Source organism: Artibeus jamaicensis, unplaced genomic scaffold (genome assembly GCF_021234435.1).
Source record: "Artibeus jamaicensis isolate MK-2021 breed Jamaican fruit bat unplaced genomic scaffold, CSHL_Jam_final contig_410, whole genome shotgun sequence".
Lineage (NCBI taxonomy): Eukaryota > Metazoa > Chordata > Mammalia > Chiroptera > Phyllostomidae > Artibeus > Artibeus jamaicensis.
In genome coordinates, this window is record NW_026521820.1 from 1,042,017 (window position 1) to 1,055,384 (window position 13,368).

General features: G+C 41.1%; 1 pseudogene; it reads left to right on the forward strand.

The window, feature by feature from the left end:
- Positions 1-838: 838 nt before the first annotated feature.
- Positions 839-6,526, forward strand: LOC119039028 (FMR1-interacting protein NUFIP2-like; annotated as a pseudogene).
- Positions 6,527-13,368: the final 6,842 nt, after the last annotated feature.

Sequence of the window (13,368 nt, forward strand, 5' to 3'; positions counted from 1 at the left end):
CATCCCACGGCCCTGCAGCTGCTCAGGCACTCAGCTTCTCCAGGGTCTTCCCTACCCTCCACAGGGCCTTGTCCACTGTGTCAGGGGTACCACTAACACTGGGCCAATTCTGGTGGTGAGCCCAAGTCACCAGGAGACTTGCCACTGGGTACCACATGCTGTATCTGTGGTACAGATACACAGAGGGGCCACCCCTCCAAGGCCCCTCCAAGGGTACCAATGGCTCCTCCATATCATACTGTGATAAATCCTGCCAACTATGCCAAATGTTTTGCAGCCATTCGAGGCCAGGCAGGTTCACATGGGATTCAGAGAAATGGAAGAAAATTTCAGAGCTGCTGGGATGTCTGACATGCCTTTACGAATGCCATAAGCTGCGTGTCTCATAATGGGAAGTCCCAACTCCCTTATATACTAAATACACACAGAGCCAGCAGGATGCCAAAACATTATGTAACAGAGGGTGATGGTTTGCATGCAGGCCCATGATCAAGATTATATGAATACTGCTAAGTCAGAGTTGCCTGGACATCCAGGTCAGGGAGACTGACTGACAGCATTTACCCCACAGATATCATTTAGAATCAAAGGGCACATACAAAATTTCTTAGACAAGAAAAATATAAAAGAGTTCATCATCACCAAACTATTATTATATAAAATGTTAAAGGAACTTATTTAAGAAAAAGAAGAAGCCTAAACTATGAACAATAAAATAACTATAAATAAAAATCTATCAACAATTGAATCTAAAAAACAAACTAAGCCAACAAGAATACAGAATCATGGACATGTACAGTGTTTTGATGGTTGCCAGATGGAAATGGAGTATCGGGGAATGAGTGAAGTGGTGAGTGGATTAAGAAGTACAAATAGGTTGTTACAGGATAGCTGGGGGATGTGAAGTATAGTATGGAAAATGGAGTAGCCAAAGAACTTATAAACATGACCCATGGACATGAACATGGTGAGGGTATGGCCTGAGGGAGACTAGGGGGAGGGGAACTGAAAGGGAAAAATCAAGACCATTGCAGTAGCATAATCAATGAAATATAATTAAAAATAAAAAGCTTCCAACACATACACAGGGAAAAAAAGAAATGAAAGTGAAGAACCATGACAACTAAATATAAAGTGTAATCTGAATTATATCCTGGATCAGAAAATAAATGCAATAAAGGATTTACTGAACAATTGTTTAGATAATAAAGTGGCATTATAATGAAATCTCCTGATTTTGATTAAATGTACATAGATAAAGAATGTTTTTGTTTTATGAGAGAAAGGAGAGAAAGAAGACAAAATGACAGCAAGAAAACAAACGTGTAAAATGGCTAAAATTGCTGATGGTACATGGGGTTCATTGTATTACTCTTGTAAGTTTCTGATATCTGAGTTTTTTTCAGAATAAAAAGTTTAAATTAAAAAATATAAGCATTGTAAAATTTCAAATCAAATATTAACAAACCTTTGAAAAAGGCAGACATTGGAGGATTTCCAATTCATTTAATTATATGGCAAATTTTCTTCAGCATACACTCTACTATTTTAGGCATTCAATCAAGACAAAATAAGATACTGTAACAGTGACCTCTCTACTTACTCTCCCACAGCTATCTGATGCAAGTCCTCCTGGAGTCCCCATTCCAGGAGGACTATTTATCAATATAATCAGTATCAATTCAAGAACAGGTATTAGGTGGCTTGGTATAAGAGCTATGTTTTTAAATGCCTGAACTTATGATATGTTCTTCTTCCTTTACCTGTTGATTCCCAAGAGTTCTTGAATTTCAGTCCATTTAGTCTTAAAGCTCTGATCAAGTATATTTCTCTATTTAACCATATGGCAGCTTTGCTATTATCACAGGGTTTCAGCCCATGCAATTCAGAGGTACACACAGCCCATCCAAGAGAGTTTGGCCTCAGCTCAGGAAAGGACAGGCAGTAAAAAGGACACATGGTTAGTTTCTGGAAGATGGAACCTCTTGTCAGAGAACCTCACATTGGGCAATAGGGGTGTAGCCACAAGCTCAGGGTTTCAAAGGTAAGCATTGGGACCCCTCGGGTTTTAGAGGACACTATAAGATCCCAGTCCTGGAGGAACCATGGCCACAGGACAAAAGAACTTGGAACAGGAGTGGAGAAAAAATGAGAATGCAGGTGTTAAAATGCTCCTACCAAATAGCACACTGGTCTAAAAAAAAAAAAAAACAGATCACAGGTGTCCCTTCCTTGAGAAGGAAGAGAGTATCCATGTAGGATCAGCTTCAAGACTAATATTATCATAAGATCTTGAGCTCACAACTTCTTCACCTATTTTGGCTATCCTTTGATCTTTGCCTTCATTGTCATTCACTTACCCCCAACCCACACCACTCCACTTCAATTTTCCCATAGACCAGTCATGTAGAATTGCGTGGGCTTGGCATAAATAAGGATGTCCTCTGGGACTACAGATGCATTGAATGTTTCTTTTGGCTGAATGGGAATAGCTGAGGGTTAAAATCAACATCCAGTTGATGTTGAAGCCAAATATCAAAGCTTTAACTCATCAAAAACTAAACACAAGGGCTACAAAAATAAATCTGGAATGTCATCAAGAATTACTTAATTATGATTAAATGATACTATTAAAAATTTTAGAAGTCAAATGTCATATTTGATATTTTTTAACATGACATTTTAACATAGAGACAATAATTTTTCTTGTCCAGATTCTGATGGTGTAGCAGCCCTCAGCCTTAGCCAGAAAGTCCCAGCCACTTTCAATAGAGGAGAAGCCCAACCAGCCACCAGCTGCTACACCACCACCATCATTATGATTTCTAGAACCACAGCCACAACCACCATCACAGGTGGCCTAACCAATACCATGTATGTACAGCATGGAGCCAAGGGCAGCCCCAAGGCTCAGTCAAAGCCACTGAAACATGAGCAGAAACATGCCCTCCTTCAGCACCAGGACACATCAAAGAGAAAAACAGGCTACGGTGAACTAAATGGTAATGCTGGAGAAAAAGAAATATCTTTCAAGAATCTGGTTTCTGGACTTCTGCCAAGATGGAGGCATAGGTGGAAGCACTGTGCCTTCTCACACAACCAAGTTTAACAACAACAAAGTTTTAGCAAAAAAAAATGCAGCCAAACCACAGAAAATTGAACTACATGGAAGTCTGACAATAATGAACCATTCAGCCAAACCGGTAAGAGGGGCAGAGCTAGCAGCAGAGCAGGGTTGGGCAGAAAGATCCACTGGACCGACGGGGGCGAGCAACCCAGGAAAGCCAGCAGCTGTAGGCGGATCCCAGGTGTGGAGTAGCGGGCGGACCCACTGAGGGCACAAGGCAGTGGACTCACTGAGGGCTGACCAAAGTCACACAGTCGAGCGCAAATAAACTGGTGAAGGAGCGAAGCGGTGAGACAGACCGTGCAGGCCTCAGTGGCAAAAAGTGGCAGAGGGGACCGCCATTGTCCCTCTCTAACCCCACCTCCACATACAGCATCACAAACCAGCGACCTGGGTGGCCTCTCTCTGACCCGCCCCCACATACAGCATCACAAACCACCGACCTGGATGGCCCCGCCCTGGTGAACACCTCCTCTTACATAACAGGCACGAACAGATCAAAACATGTCTCAAGAACAACTCAGAGCCCCAGAGCTGATAAATCTAAGTGATGAAGAAATAGCCAAACTTTTAAATGCACAGTTCAAAACACTGGTGATCAGGATGCTCACAGAACTGGTTGATTATAGTCACAAATTAGAGGAACATATGAAGGCTAAACTAATTGAAATGAATGGAAATGCACAGGAAACCAATAGTAATGGAAAGGAAACTGGGACTCAAATCAAAAGAGTGGAGCAGAAAGAGGGAAAAAATGACCAAACAGAAAAGGATGAAAAAACAAGAATTCAAAAAAATGAGGAGAGGCTTAGGAACCTCCAGGACATCTTTAAACGCTCCAACATCTGAATCATAGGAGTACCAGAAGGGGAAGAGGAACACCCACGAGTAGAAAACTTATTTGAACAAATAATAAAGAAGAATTTCCCCAATCTGGCAAAGGAAATCCAGGAAACTCAGAGAGTCCCAAAGAAGTTGGACCCAAGAAGGAACACACCAAGGCACCTCATAATTACATTGCCCAAGATTAAAATGAGGGAGAGAATCCTAGAAGCAGCAAGAGGTAAGGGGATAGTCTCCTACAAAGGAGTTCCCATCAGACTGTCAGCTGATTTCTCAAAAGAGACCTTACAGGCAAGAAGGGGCTGGAAAGAAGTATTCCAATCATGAAATCCAAAGACCTACATCCAAGATTGTTCTATCCAGCAAAACTTTCATTTAGAATGGAAGGACAGATAAAGTGCTTCTCAGATAAGATCAAATTCAAGGAGTTCATCATCACCAAGCCCTTATTATATGAAATGTTAAAGGGACTTACCGAAGAAAAAGATAAAAAAGATGAACAGTGAAAGGACAGCAAACTCACAGTTACTAAGAACCACACCTAAAACAAAAACAAACTAAGAGGACAGCTAGATCAGTAGCGAAACCATAGAAATGAAGATCACATGGAGGGTTAGCAACAGGGGAGTGGGAGAAGGAGAAGGGGGGAGAAGGTACAGAAAATAAGTAACATAGATGGTAGATAGAAAATAGATAGGGGGAGGGCAAGAATAGTATGGGAAATGTAGAATCTAAAGAACTTGAGACACGTGGTCATAAACTAAAGGGGGTATGGTGGGGGAGGGGTGTGCAGGGTGGAGGGGAATGAAGGGGGGAAATAGAACTGTAATGATATAATCTATAAAATATTTTTAAAAAAGAATCTGGTTTCTTATGTAGCTACCAACTCTATTTCTAGGGTCATCAATGGCAGCCAACAACTTTTAACCACTGACCTGAGGCAGACTCTAAAGGCTAGCACCCTTGGAAAAGCAGGAATTAAAACCAGGAATTTCATTCAGAAAAACAGTATGGACAAAAATAATGGGAAGTCTCATAAAAATAAATCTGGAGACAACCAGTCTATAAATGAGAGTGATAGTGTAGCAATTTCAAATGGTGTTGTAACAATTAATTCTGGCTATATTACTAACAGTTATATGACCAAAGGAGCAGGTAATAATGGTAGTGGATCTGAGAGCAAATATACCACTCCTAACAAAAGAAAAGCTAGGTACAATAGTGTCAAGGGTTGTAGAAATCTAAATCTTTGCAGAACAAAATAATGCAACAAGAGACCAGTGTCCCAGTATTAAATAGACTTTTAAACCTGACTACACTGAACAAATGGGAAGAAAGGGAAGTCGAATAGGTTGTTCTAAGCCCATCTCTAAGTATGAACCTGGGCTTTGAGTAACAAGTTGAGGAAAACCTGCAGTGGAAAAACTGTGATATTAAATCTAGAGTGAGCAGCAAAAAAGTATGATGATTGGCCCAAAGGAAAGCATGCTTCTGCAGTTGTCTCCTAAGAGGATTTGTGGACCCTATGTAAAACACCCCAAGTTTTTCCAGTGGATAATGGTAGTACTAAACTAAGTTAAGAAAGCAAAGTTAAGGAAAACCTCAACAAAACTGTATAGATCTCTTCTATGTCACCATCCTCTTCATCATCTACTGGGAAAACTCTGTCCCAATCTTCAAGTTGGTTATCTCAGGTCCCTATGTCAGTGAGTAAAACTATTTCTAATGGGCCTGTTTTAGGAGGGACAGATGCGAATGGGTATTCTCCAGGAGGTCAGCTATCTGCTACTAGATGCTGCTGCTAATATACTAAAACCCATCTCTTCTGGGGCTGATTCAATTCTCCAGGACATGAGTCCAACTTTAGCAGCTGTTGAACAAATTAAGGCCAGCCTTTTGATCGACCCTTCAAATGTATAAACTATGCTGTTGAGATTAGCACAAGTAGTTCTATACTTTCAGACAGATCAGCAAAACCTGGGGGATGTCTCCCAGAATCAGTGGGAGTTATCATTTATAAATAAATTCAGTGCTGCCCCTGAGACTATTGGAAAGTCATCACATCACATAGTGAATCAGGTGACATTTCCAGGGAAATATTCTGCCACTTTGCTTTCACAGGGTGCTAAAATGATCCTCTCAGGAAGTGTTTCCCAAGTGCATCCTGTGTTTCCCAAGCCTTATGAGCTGGAGGAACAGACTAGTCCTCAAGTTCCAGGTAACATTCTAAAATCTGGGACTAGGGAGAGTGGAGCCTTATCCTTGAAACCCAGGCATAGCAAATGCCCACAGTGAAGGTGCTTTAGTGTTTCTCTCAAAGGACTATGAGGTATAAAAGCAAAGTCCTCTGGTGTCTCCTATAAACACTATGTTAGGCTTCAACAAAGAGCAGAGATACCAGAGAGGCCTAGAAAAGAATGATAACTGAGGTTCTTTTGGCCTGAGGGCTGCTATTGTATATCACACTAAAGAGAGGAAGTCTGTTTAGAATTTGCAGAGGCAAGATCCCAAAGGATAATCACTTTCAAGGAAACCATAAACAGTCCAGATCAATGAAAAACCAGACTGCTACTTGTAACTGTCGTTAGCATTAGAGTCACCACTCATGAAGGACATAAGGTTTATATCCTAATAGATCTTCAACACAGCAGAGGAACCATAAATAGAACCACAGGATTGTGTATGTATATGTATAGTTTTATAAAGAGAGTTATGAAGACAATATGGGGAAAAAGTAGCCTTATAGCTGTGAGTTTGTAAAACAGTTTAGTCTTGTGTTATTATTTGTTCATTGTATTATTTTACCTATAAACATCTATATACCTACATTTCACCCACCCTGTTTTATATACGTATATATAAAACTATATATGTTTATTTATACACACACAATAGTTATTTTTTTAAAGGCATCTGAGCCCTGGCTGGTGTGGGTCATATGGTTAGGCATCATCCTGCAAAGCAAAAGTTAACTGCTTTTATTCCTGGGTGCATACAAGAGGCAACAAATGGATGTTTTTCTCCCTTTCTTTCTCCCTCTCCTCCCCTCTATCTAAAAATAAATAAATAGGGGCAGGGCCAAGATGGAAGCATAGACAGAAATGTTTTTCTTCCTCACACAACCAAAAGAAGGAAAACAACCAATTTAAAAATGAAGAACAACCAGAACTGACAGAAAAACATTTGCATAGAAGTCCAACAACTAAGGAATTGAAGAAACATTCAGCCAGACATAGGAGGGGCAGAGACAGGCAGTGGGGCACAGAGGATGCAGCAAGGTGGCTGCTGGAAGACCTCACAGGCAACCCCACATTCTCATGCAGGCAAGCCTGGGGGAAAGCGGAGACAGACAACAAAACCCAGGGTTTCAGTGTGGATAACTAAGGACTCAAAACCACAGTTTGAGGAAAAGATCTGTGGGGATTATGACACCAAGAGAAACTCCCAGCCTCATAGGAGAGTAACTTAGAGAGACCCACAGGGTCCTAAAATGAGCACAAACCCACCCACCTGCAAATCAGCACCTAAAGGGAACAGACTGCTTGTGGGAAGTGAGGGAAGTGACAGAAAGGGCGACTAGAACAAAGCAAATGGCATTGTTCCTTCTCTGACCCCTCCCTCACAGACAGCACCACACAGCAGTAAAGAGGATTGCCCTGCCCTGACAAATACCTAAGGTTGCACCTCTTACAAGTAACAGGTGTGCCAAGACAAAGAAATATGGCCCAAATGAAAAAACAGATCAAAACTCCAGAAAAAGAACTAAGCAACAAGGAGATAACCAACCTATCTGATTCTGAGTTCAAAGCACTGGTTATCAGAATGTTCACAGAAATCATTGAGCTCAGTGGCAAAATGAACAAACAAATGAAGGCTACCCAAAGTGAAATAAAACAAAATATACAGGGAACCAACAGTGAAGGGAAGGAAACTGTGACTCAAATCAACGTTACGAAACAAAAGGAAGAAATAAACATCAAAATGGAACAGAATGAGGAAACAAGAATGCAATAGAATGAAGAGATACTTAGGAGCTTCTAGGACAACTTTAAACATTCCAACAGCTGAATCCTGGGAGTGCCAGAAGGAGATGAAGAAGACCAAGAAACTAAAAACTTATTTGAGAACATAATGAAGAAAAACTTCCCCAATCTGGCAATGGAAATAACTTTCAGGAAGTCCAGGAAGCCCAGAAAGTCCCAAAGAAAGTAGATCCTAGTGTGCAGAAGGAGCACACCAAGTAACATCATAATTAAGATATGCAAGATTACAGATAAGGAATCGTAAAAGCAGCAAGAGAAAAAGAGACACTTACCTACAAAGGAGTTTCTCTTAGACTATCAGCTGATTTCTCAAAAGAAACTTCACAGGCAAGAATGGGCTGGAAAGAAGTATTTGAAGTCGTGAAAGGCAAATATATGCATCCAAGATTACCCTGTCTAGCAAAGCTATAATTTAGAAAGGAAGGAAAAATAAAGTGAGTCCCAGATGAGGTCTAGTTAAATGAGTTTACCACCACCAAGCCCTTATTATATGAAATGTTAAAAGGAATTATCTTCACAATCCATGATACCAAGCTGTATTACAAATCCACTGTAATCAAAACAGCCTGGTACTGGCATAAAAACAGGTACATGAATCAATGGAACAGAACAGAGAGATCACAAATTAACCCAAGTCTCTATAGTCAATTGGTATTTGACAAAGGGGGCAGCAACATAAAATGGACTAAAAATAAATAGCCTCTTCAACAGAAGGTGTCGGGAGAACTAGACAGCTATGTGCAAACAAACAAACAAACAAACAAACTGGAGCACCAACTTACACCATACACCAAAATAAATTCAAGGTGGATAAAAGACTTAAATATAAGCTGTGACACCATAAAGTCCTAGAGGAGAACACTGGCAGGAAAATCTTAGATATTTCATGCAGCAACATTTTTACTGATATGCCCCCTAGAGCAAGGGACATAAAAGAAAGAATAAACAAATGGGATGTCATCAAAATTAAAAGCTTCTGTATGGCCAAAGAAAACAGTACTAAAATAAAAAGAGATCCAACTGTATGGGAAAACATGTTTGCCAATGATACCTGAGGCAAGGGGTTAATCTCCAAAATATACAAAGAACTTACACAACTCCACTCTAAGAAGACACCCAACCCAATTAAAAAATGGGAAAAGGACTTGAACAGATACTTCTCCAAGGAGGACATACAGAATATCCAGAGACACATGAAGAGATGCTGAATATCACTAGCTATCAGAGAGATGCAAATTAAAACCACAATGAGATACCACTTTACACCAGTCAGGATGGCTATCATAAACAAAGCAACAAACAACAAATGTTGGAGGGAGTGTGAGGAAAAGGGGTCCTTAGTTCACTGTTGGTGGGATTGCAGACTGGTACAACCATTATGGAAAACAGTATGGAATTTTCTCAGAAAAATAAAAATCAACCTGCCTTTTGACCCAGCAATTCCACTGCTAGGATTATAGCCTAAGAATCCTAAAACATCAATATCAAAGAACCTATGCACCACAATGTTCATAGCAGCACAATTTACAATAGCCAAGAGTTGGAAGCAACCTGGGTGCCCACCAGTAAATGAATGGATCAAAAAATTATGGTACATATACACAATGGAATTCTATGCAGCAGAGAGAAAGAAGGAGCTACTACCCTTTGCAACAACGTGGATGGAACTGGAAAGCATTATGCTGAGTGAAATAGGCCAGGTGCTGAAAGACAAATACCATATGATCTCACCTTTAACAGGAAGTTAAACAACAAAACAAACAAGCGAGCAGAATAAAAACAAAGACACTGAAATAGATAATGAGGGGACAGTGACCAGAGGGGAGAGGGAAGAGAATTTAAGGGGGGAAAAGGGGAGGGATTTGGAGGAACAAGCATGAAGGACACAGGGATGAGGACTAGGGGGGAAGGAAATGGGAGGGAGGTGGGGAGCACGGGGTGGGGGGGCTGGGATGGGAGAAATAGACAAAAAACTGTACTTGAAAAATAACTAAATAAAAATTTTTAATAAAAAAAAAGAATAGTATAGGACATGGAAAAACTGGAGAACTTATATGTATGACTAATGGACATGAACTGTGGGGGTGGAGAGTGCTAAGGGTAAGGGGGCAGTGCAGGGAGGAGGGGGATAAAGGGGAGAAAATAACTAGGAGAGCTGTAATAGCATAATCAATAAAATATACTTAAAATAAAAATTAATTAATTGATCAATTTTTAAATATATTTTATTGATTATACCATTACAGTTGTCCTATTTCCCCCTTCATTCCCCTCCACCCTGCACATGCAATCCCCCCAACATTCCCCCCTTTAGTTCATATCCATGTGTCATAAGTTCTTTAGCTCCTAAATTTCCCACACTACACTTGCTCTACCCCTGTCTATTTTCTACCTACCATTTATTCTACTTATTCTCTGTACCTTCTTCCCCTTCTCCTCCCACTCCCCTGCTGCTAACCCCCCCCATGTGATCTTCATTTCTGTGGCTCTACACCTGATCTAGCTGTCCACTTAGTTTGCTTTTGTTTTAGGTGTGGTTGTTAATAACTGTGAGTTTGTTGTCATTTCACTGTACATGTCTTTTATCTTCTTTTTCTTAGATAAGTCCCTTTAACATCTCTTATAATAAGGGCTTGGTGATGATGAACTCCTTGAACTTGACCATATCCGAGAAGCACTTTAACTGCCCTTCCATTCTAAATGAAAGCTTTGGTGAATAGAGCAATCTTGGATGTAGATCTTTGGATATCATGACTTGGAATACTTCTTTCCAGCCCCTTATTGCCTGGAAGGTCTCTTTTGAGAAATCAGCTGACAGTCTGATGGGAACTCCTTTGTAGGTGACTGTCCCCTTATCTCTTGCTGCTTCTAGAATTCTCTCTTTCATTTTAATCTTGGCTAATATAATTATGATGTGCCTTGGTGTGTTCCTCCTTGGGTCCAACTTCTTTGGGACTCTCTGAGCTTCCTGGGTTTTCTGGAAGTCTATTTCCTTTGCCAGACTGGGGAATTTCTCCTTCATTATTTGTTCAAATAACTTTTCCACTTGTGGTTGTTCCTCTTCCCCTTCTGGTACCCCTATAATTCACATGTTGGAACATTTAAAGATGTCCCTAAGCCTCTCCTCATTGTTTTGAATTCCTCTTTCTTCATTCTTTTCTGTTTGGTTGTTTCTTTATTTTTTCTGGTCCACTCCATTGATTTGAGTCCCAATTTTCTTGCCAACACTATTGGTTCCCTATACATTTTTCTTCATATCATTTAGTGTAGCCTTCATTTTTTCATCTAATTTGTGACTAAATTCAACCAGTTCTGTGAGCATCCTGATCACCAGTGTTTTGAACTGTGCATCTGGTAGGTTGGCTACCTCTTGGCTGCTTAAAAGTATTGGCTCTGGGGCTTTCATCCATTCTTCTGTTTGAGCCATAATATTTTGGTCTGTTTGCACCTGTTACATATGAGGGGTGAAGCCTTAGGAGTTCTCCAGGGTGGAACAACCCATTCCCTGGGTTGTGACTCTATATGTGGGGTATGGTCAGAGAGGAAACAATGTCACTTGTTGTGCTTTCTCTTGGATTTCAGTCCCCTCTGCTGCTTCCCACAAGCCAAATGGGTTCTTCTGTTACTGGTTCCTGGGTGGGTGGGCTTGTGTACATTATTGGACCCTGTGGGTCTCTCCAACAAACTCTTCTGAGGCTGAGAGTCTCTCCCGGCACCTCAACCTCCACAGGTTTCTTCAGTTGGTGTTTTTAGGCTTTATTTCCTATCACTAGGGCCCTGGGTTGAATGGTCTGTGTCACTGCCAGTTTATGCCTGGTTTATCTGCGCACAAATGTGTGTCTGTAGCCACCAAACTGCCTTGTGCCTTGCCCTCACTGGGTCTGCTCATTTCCTCCCCACACCTGGGGTCTGCTAGCTCCATGGCACCTGCACGCTTGGGTCTGCCAAGCACCACTTTTCCTGCCGCAACTGTTCTCTGAAGACCACCAACTCCACCCCTCTTACTGGTCTGGATGAATGGTTCGCTGTCAGGCTTCCATACAGTTCAGTTTTCTCTGTGTTCTGGTTGTGTTGTTGTTTCTACATCTTTGTTGTTCTTAAATTTGGTTGTGTGAGGAGGCACAATGTTTCCACCTACACCTCCATCTTGGCCAGAAGTTCCCCATTAATTAATTGATTTTTAAAAAATGGAAGTGAATAGACTTTTAAGGAATCGAATTTGTTTCAAGAGACTACACATGGTTATTTAATCTCTTGTACTGAAATTGTTTTTGTTAGTTTTTGTTTTTAATTGTGAATGTGACTTCCGGCCAAGTTGGAGGCATAGGTAGACACACTGTGCCTCCTCATACAACCAAAATAAGGACAACAATTAAGAAACAAAAAACAACCAGTACTGAGAGAAAATTGAACTGTATAGAGGTCCAACAACCAAGAAATTAAAGTAGACACATTCATCCAGACCGGTAGGAGGGGTGGAGTTGGACAGATGGGTGGAGAGGGGTCACAACAAAGCAGCAACTGGCAGACCCCAGGGCTCACAAGACAGCAGCTGGTGGACCCTGGGTGCACAAGGTGGCAGCAGGCAGACCTAGAGAAGTGGTGGACTATGGAGGGGTGCGGCACACAAGGTAGCTGGTCCCACATTCACATGCAGATAAACCAGGAAAAACTGGGGAGTGAGACAGACCACACAACCCAGGGTTCTAGCATGGGGAAATAAAGCCACAAAACACCAACTGAAAACACTTGTGGGGGTGGAAGCAGCAGTGAGAGAAACAACCATCCTCCCAGGAGAGTTTATTGGAGAAATCCACAGCATCCTAGAATGTACACAAACACACATGCCCAGGAATCAGCACCAGAAGGGCCCAATTTGCTTGGGGGAAGTGGGGAAAGTGACTGAAGTCTAGCAGAGAGTGGAGCAAGCACCACTGTTCCCTTTCAGACTCCTGCCCCACATACAGTGACACCACACAGTGACTTGGTTGCCCCACCCTGGGGAACACCTACAGCTCTGCCCTTTACTACATAACAGGTGCATTGAGACCAAAAAAAAATGGCCCAAATGAAAGAACATATCAAAGCTTCAGAAAAATACAACTAAGCAACAAGAAGATAGCCAACCTATCAGATGCATAATTCAAAACACTGGTAATCAGGATGCTCACAGAATTGATTAAATTTTGTCACAAATTAGATTTAAAAATGAAGGCTATGCTAAGTGAAATAAAGAAAAAATGTACAGGGAACCAATAGTGATGGGAAGAAAACTGGAACTCAAATCAATGGAGTGGACCAGAAGGAAGAAAGAACCATCCAATCAAAAAAGAATGAAGAAACAAGAATTCAAAA